The following is a 7,653-nucleotide window of genomic DNA, read 5'->3' as shown; positions in this document are numbered from 1 at the left end:
ATATATTATAATTTATAATACTATTTATTCATACATCTTTCATGTTCGCGTTTATTTGCGATACGAGATCTTGGAGTCGCCATTTTCGTAAAGTATGAAATCGTATTACGTGATGTACATATATCGATAATATGTATTCTGTGATATAACTCTATTATTGATTCTTATAACACAAGTATCCTTCGCTGCTTGTACCGCGAGATAATATTTATGTCATCCAACACATATCGGGAACAGAAAGGAGTTGCATTTTATTAGGCGATTTGGGGAGTACACAAAGATCGTAGTGTTCACATTTTTTTCTTACTCAATTTTACTTGCTGAATTCGAAAATCATAGTTAAAATTGTCCTGGTATCCGGGAAATTTTTTTTCCACATTTTGAATAGAAGAGAGCAACGGTTTATTTTATCACTTTCTTGACCGTGTCTGTGAATTTCTCTTTGTTTTTATAAAAATCAGTTATTATTAAAATTGTAACTTTTACTTGTACTATAAAATAAATTTTGTGAAACTATAAAATAAATAAGATTTTGTGAAAGCTATTATTGTAGAGTGTTTATGAAGCGATATACTATAACTATATTAACTATATATACTATATATACTGTAGCTACTATAACTATACTATAGCTACTATAGCTACTATAACTATACTGTAGCTACTATAGCTATATATTACACTATAGCTATATACTCCTTAGTCACGTATTCTGTTTTGTGTAATACGTTCTCTCTTTCGTGTATGTGAACAAAATATAGGTACAAAATGTACATCTGCGAGAGGAGCGCCCCTATTAAATAAAAAAATAAGATAAAAATAAAGAGAAATTTGCAGATATAGTTCAAAAAAGTAATAAATCAACCGTTTTTTTTTTGTTCAAAATGATAAAAAAAAATATTTCCCGGATACCAGGACAATTTTAATTACGATTTTCAAATTCAGCAGGTAAAATTTTGAATAAGATAAAAGGTGAACGTAATAATCCTTGTATGTTCACCCAAATCATCTAAAATGCACCAACTTCTTTTTTTCATTTTCTATATACACAATTAGATATAGTATATATTCAAATATATTTGTAATACAATGTTCAAATATATTAGAATGCAATGGTTAAATAAAAAATATAAAGTTATGTGAAATACGATACTAAGTAATTTCTGCAAAATTAATTTATTATCTGCACGATAGCAGAAATTTCTGTATTTACAATTCGCCTCTCACGGTATTCTCATCGAAAAATACATCATTTCTATACACAATGCGTTCGTGCGTATATCAAACTGACAAATTAACTGGCAAATTTGCTTCGTTTGCACAGAAGATTAATGTAAAGGTCGTTGTGTGAAAGCGGAATATATAATTCAATTAATATTTATAAAAAAACCAACGTCCTCGATTTTCATAATGATGAGAAACGGAAAGTATTTTAGGGAAATTCGTGAGAGTCACGAGGATAAGAAAGGAGAGACAGGGAGAAGGAAAAAAAGGACCTTGGCGATGTAACCGTCGAATTTATCGCTTACACTCGACAGCCGTGTTCTTCTCCTTTATCCGCTGGAATCTTGGCCGTGAATCAAATCCGTGATTTACGATCCACGCGCATGTATATCAATTCCGCAACGACCCGATTATCAGGCCACCTCGCGGGCGGTCGTTGCCTTCGCTTGGACCATCGCCAGCGATACACTGCACTCGCATCAAAGGAGAATGCCGTCCTCTCATGGACGCTTTCCGTGCTTTCCTTTTTCCTACATGATACGGCGACGACGTCGGTGGCGTCTTTATGCGGATTGCCGCGGGATTTCGAAAGGATAAGCGACTACGGAAGAGCGGCTTCGGTTGCCGCCGGTTAGATTCTCAGATATAGAGCCTCATCCGCTGCGGCGGGATTTTGTGTCAATAATGCAAATTAGATCCTTTCATGGAGCAGCTTAGCAAGCTTGGAGTAGCAAGTGATGATTCAGGCCGTGCAAATCCTGGAGTCGTGTCGTAAGAAGATCGAAAATGCCTTGTGCCGATCATCATCGAGTTGGAATAAGATCTGAGTGTTCACTAAAGTTATTTAATTGCATAGGAACTGACATTCCTTCCCTCCCTCTTCCTCTTTTTTTCTCTTTCTCTTTCTTTTCCTCTTCTATATTTTTTTTCCGATATGATTATTGAACGAGAAAAATTTTTCCACGTTACGTTTCTGCATCCTTTCGTGCGCGCTATTTCCACGTCGTTGCGTGCATGGAGAATTTCGATCGAATAAAATATTTTAGCGGCTTGAGAGAGGGTGGGAAAAAGGAAACGGTAAGTCCGTGATCCTGATATTTCTTATGTCTGCATTCTTCGTATCGGGAAAAAGAAAGAGGAAGATAAAAGGGAGAATATATCGTTATACCTACATGGTACACGCGAGATTTTTCTTCAACTTTGTGCGTATATCTTCTTCCGAATTTTCAGGATATGATTGTATTTTATCGGAAAATCGCGGTCGATTAAATCTGATGTGATACAAATACGTGAGGTGTGGTGTTACATTTTGTTAGCACCGAGATAAAAAAAATATTGTTGCCATAAGTCGTTCCGACTTTTTTTTATCCATCTATTACATGCTTCACGACTATAAGGCGTCGCATCTCGTAATAGTGTTGTTGCTTTTAGAGGTATCTTCCTCTCGCTGTCGGACTATAATCTTGTAGTGGAGTTTGGTGTAAAGCTGTTACAGCGAACATATGGAAATTCATGCTTACAAGAGCAGGTAAGCTCAGCTTAATGACAGGAAGTTTATAAAGTAAATAGAGAACATCCTGTTTTGCAGAATATGCACAATATCATTAGGAAGGTTATAGGAAGAAATCTAGTTAAATTTATTATTCGATATATCTGGGAATATTACATTTCTGAAACTAACGTGCAAACATTAGCCGTCGAAATAAAATAAAGAGGAAAAATATAAACGCTGATGTATATTCCTGACGGACAAGATTATCCCTCAGTGACAGGGAAAAATTATAATTGCGGCTTAAATATGCATCGTGCCATGGCGCGTCCTGTTAATAACCCAAAGGGATGAAACTGCGTCGTATAATCCATTATGCGAAACAGTGAAGTAGAAGACGAAGAAATCTTGTTTCTTTTCAGATTGCTAACAAATCCATAACGAGCTATTTGATGTCATCTTTCTCTCGTGTAAACGCATATGTGGCTTTTTACTCATCGATAATTTGTTTAATTAACAAAATAATATTTCACACTTCTTTTTCTCTTTCTCTTTTTTTGTTTCTCTCTCTCTCTCTTAGTAATAATTTCAACAAAGAAACGGTTTGAAATGAGAGCTAGGATATATGTAGGAGGATATATTATTATTTATAATGATTACATTTATAACAGTCATAGTCATTTGTTATTTTTTATTTTTACGTATTGTTTTCACTAAGCGGATTTATTTCGCGATAATTCTTAAAACAGCCGTGGTGATGATTGGTGGTCACATAAAATCCTGTAAAGCATTAAAGCGCAAAAATACTCTGCTCCGATGATGTGATGCATATATGTACACATAAACACGCAAAAATAATGGAAAGAAACAGGAAGAAAGAGGAACAGTCGTTAGCGTTGCTCGTAAATGTACGGTATAAAAATGTACCGTGTGAAATGTGCTGTGACACTGTATCTTATGTATGGCTTGGTCTGGAGGTCACCGGAAAACTCCGGTTTGTTCGGTGAATCCGTTTTCCTGATTTTATTGTGGGGTGAGTTTCAACTTATGAGAGAAAATTGTCCGTCTCGAATTTGGTTCTTAATAATATCGATTAATATCGTTTTTTTGTTTCAATATTATCAATAGATTTGTTCGCGTCCCATGCTCCAACATGCTCCAATATCATCGCTTCAACATGCTTCTATCAGTTTGTACTCACTTTAATGAGCGCATTAGAGTGAGTAAGAGCTATTTGAAGCATTTTGGAGCATGTTGGAGCATGCGACGCGAATAAACCTACTTACTATTTTACAATTTCATTTATCATTTCTTTTCTACAATTTAATGAAGAACATAGAATTGAAATTTCTTTCTCTCTCTCTCTCTCTCTCTCTCTCTCTCTCTCTCTCTCTCTTTGTCTATCTGTGTGTGTAAGAATTTTTTAAATAAGAATATTGATACATATGAAAATTTTATTTTTGTTGACTTATTATGGAACATTATTCCATTCCCAATGCTCATTTACGAGTCGCTTTACGCGATGAAAGAGTATTCCGAAGAGATGAATTTCCCAGGCGATTCAGCGAAGTCGAAAGGAGGAATTCGAGAAGACGAATCGACGCCGCGGGTGGGGTTGGGCATCCGTAACTTACCAGCTTAATGCGGGCTCCACTGCGAGAGTAGATCGTGAAGAGAGTTTCTTCTTAACGAAGGGCCCCGGGGTCTAGAATTATTAATTGGGCGCGGACTTTATTAATGATCGCGTGTATTGCGTCAACTTTCTTAATTCTATAATTGCACGAATTTTCCCGCGCAAACTGTTGCTTATTTTTTTCAAGAGGATTATCTACGCTTCTCTTTCAAAAAAGGAGAAAAGAACAAACGTTAAAAATTCTTCGATTTGGCCGACTCGACTCTTTTAATCTCGAGGTAAACGTGTCTATTTTAATTAATGGTTGTCTACACAGAATTTAGAATACAGAAAACGCTTTGAAGATATGCTTAATGAGAATAAGTTACGAAAACGAATATTATATTAAGGAGGGGGGAGGGGGGGATGATGGATTTTAAAATTAAAGCACGATGTGATTATTTGACCGTTATTATAACTACAGATTAGTTTATCATATACATTGCAATTAATGTCATTATTTTAACCACGCATTGAAATAGGCAAAGAGATTAGCCATGTTTTGGAAGATAATGTGCGGTGTTCCATAATGGGTGTCGGATAGCACTATGTACATTATTAAAGCAACTACGCACTATTGTTCATATTGTTCCACTGTTAACATTCTATGGAATACCATCATTTATCTCGCTATACTATATGATGCATCGAATGTATGCAGCTATAAACACTGAAAGCTTCATATTATTCAAAATTTCATTCAATATTCAATATCCGATGTTCGACAATTTAACGAAAGATAGTATAGATATTTGAAACATGCGGGGATTCTTAAAAATGTGTTTCTATTAGTATTTTCAGGTTTTCTGGCATCGAATTACGAATTTCCTGTAATGCCAGAACATCCGAAGATACGATCCGCACGTGTTGCTGGTTTCGACCGTTCGATATTTAGATATAGTTGAATAATAGTACAGTCAGGTATACTCTATCGACAATGCAACGATAAGCGGGGGTCTCGAATGCATTTGCAACTCTATTATGATACTGAAATATTGCTTGCCTTGATACGAAGATGCACTTGTTTGCATATTCTTGCCTTTAAAGTAATCATAATAAAATTTGATAACACATGTATTTTTTATATACATATATATAAAAAATCATTAATTTAAATATATTATAAATTATCACTTTAAATAAATATTTATATATTTCTTTTAAATTGATGATTATTAATAAATTTAATGTGTATATATTTATATATGTAAATGGTTGGTTCGTCCAAATTAGAGAACACAAATAATGTTTTATAAAACTTTTTGATCGCTTATTGTAATGTTTGATGTTATGCTTGTTCTGTATAATAACAATTCTACTAACAATATATTATTGTACGTACAATGTGTACTTATATTATATGATATTTTCAATGGAATAATGCCGGATATACGAATAAATATATTCGTACATGTAAATGCAAAACGGATTGGAGAGCTGGCAGGCCAGCGAGGGATCACATTGGAGATAGATATTGCGTTTTTCTGCATTTAAATGGCAACGACTAATCTCGGTATTTCAAGAGGGAGACGTGCCGTAAAATATTTTCACATAGTACGATGGAGGCGATCCACGACGAGAAATTCCAATTCATTGTAGCAGAACGGCATTTATTATAATGGAGCATACTCCTGAATATTTATGCGCGACGTATTTTAAAATTACAGGAGAACGTAAAGTGTTGTATTAAATTGTCCGTGATACATTGGCTGGTCTACGATGCCTGAACGATGAATACGCGTTATTCGCCGAGCGAGTGAATTTACGAGGATGGATGAATCTGTATACGAACTGCGCGCAGCGAACTGCAATATCGATTCTGGCGATTCCATGCGTGTTTCGCATCGTGGACAGGATGAGAAAACTGACAAAAGATCTTCTCCTGTATCGAATATCCGTGACTTGAATCTTAACTTTTGCTTGAGACGTGTATATAGAAAGAATAATCTAATATTTTTTGCAATAAATTATTCACAGTTTTTAAGATGTTTATTAACATCAAATTATTAATATCCTTTTAAGGATATTAGCTTATTAGCATCAATATTATTAAAAATTGCTTATCAATTTAATATGTAATATTACTAGTGATTAACGCATAGATAAACAAGGCACTTGCCTAGGGCAGTGAATTTTTGGAGACAAAAAATTTTTATATAGTTGAGATAAATTTTTAATTTGTTAATTTAACGTTTTTGCACGAGTTACACTGAGCATATTTTATCAGAAACGATATTTTAAATATTTTAATATATTTATTAAAGATATACAGTTAAAAATGTATTATATTATTTATTAAGAATTATTGAATTTTTACCAGCTGATGCGGGAGATATAAATTATTTTTTTCTTTTTTTATCAAATTTATAAATTAATGAAGCCATTTGGGGGGGCTAGATGTTGGTGTCTAGAAGCAGCAAAATGCTTAGTCTGTCACTGAATATTACTATCTACTTTAGTTCTGTTCATGATTGCGTTTCAAAATTGAAAAAGATTTTGTCGCGCAGTTTGCAGAATTGGATATGTATATAAATTCATTGAAATATTTAAACACTAAAATCTGCTTTGATTGAAAATAGGATTTTATTTCTATAATTAATTATTTCTATAATTAATTTATTTTTATTGATCTAATTTCAAATTATAATTTTGAAATAATCTATTTTTTGCATTTACAAATTGATGCTTATTTTTTTATATATGTCCACTTTATGAGTTTCGATTAATTGACAATTAATTAACAATAATAATTTGCTAAAATGATGAATATTTTCTATTGCATAAAGTTGAAGATTATATGTGTAAGGTAAATGTATCAGTTAGTGGACACGATCTTATTGGACAAAGTGATAAACAATTTTAAATATTAAGCTTTTAATAATATCGAATAATACGACTCTAAATAAATTCATTTCTAAAAATTTAATAACGAATTTATTCAGAATTGTATGTATTATTAAAAGCTTAATATTTAAAATTTTTTATCACTGTCCAATAAATTGGATCCATTAACTACCCACTAACTAATACATTTACCTTATAGAACATATATATTTATGTTTTAGAAAACATAATGAAAAATATTAATTGAACAATATTCAGGGAAATAATATTACATCGATATTTGTTGGAATATAATCATGTATCTCTTTTTTACAGATTATGTAAAATAGGAGAGATAACGAGCAAAAATGTTTTATTTGTTTTATTCATTTTATTACACTAATCCTCATATTAAAATAAAAATAATTTTCTTTTCAAACGAAAA

General features: G+C 32.8%; 1 protein-coding gene across 13 annotated transcripts in view; it reads left to right on the top strand.

Annotated features, from left to right (window-relative positions):
* LOC108693768 (disks large 1 tumor suppressor protein) overlaps positions 1 to 7,653 on the top strand; it is a 678,647-nt gene that overhangs the window by 281,873 nt on the left and 389,121 nt on the right. The window lies entirely within an intron of this gene.

Source organism: Atta colombica, unplaced genomic scaffold (assembly GCF_001594045.1).
Source record: "Atta colombica isolate Treedump-2 unplaced genomic scaffold, Acol1.0 scaffold97, whole genome shotgun sequence".
Classification (NCBI taxonomy): domain Eukaryota; kingdom Metazoa; phylum Arthropoda; class Insecta; order Hymenoptera; family Formicidae; genus Atta; species Atta colombica.
This window is presented reverse-complemented; position numbering and strand designations above follow the sequence as displayed.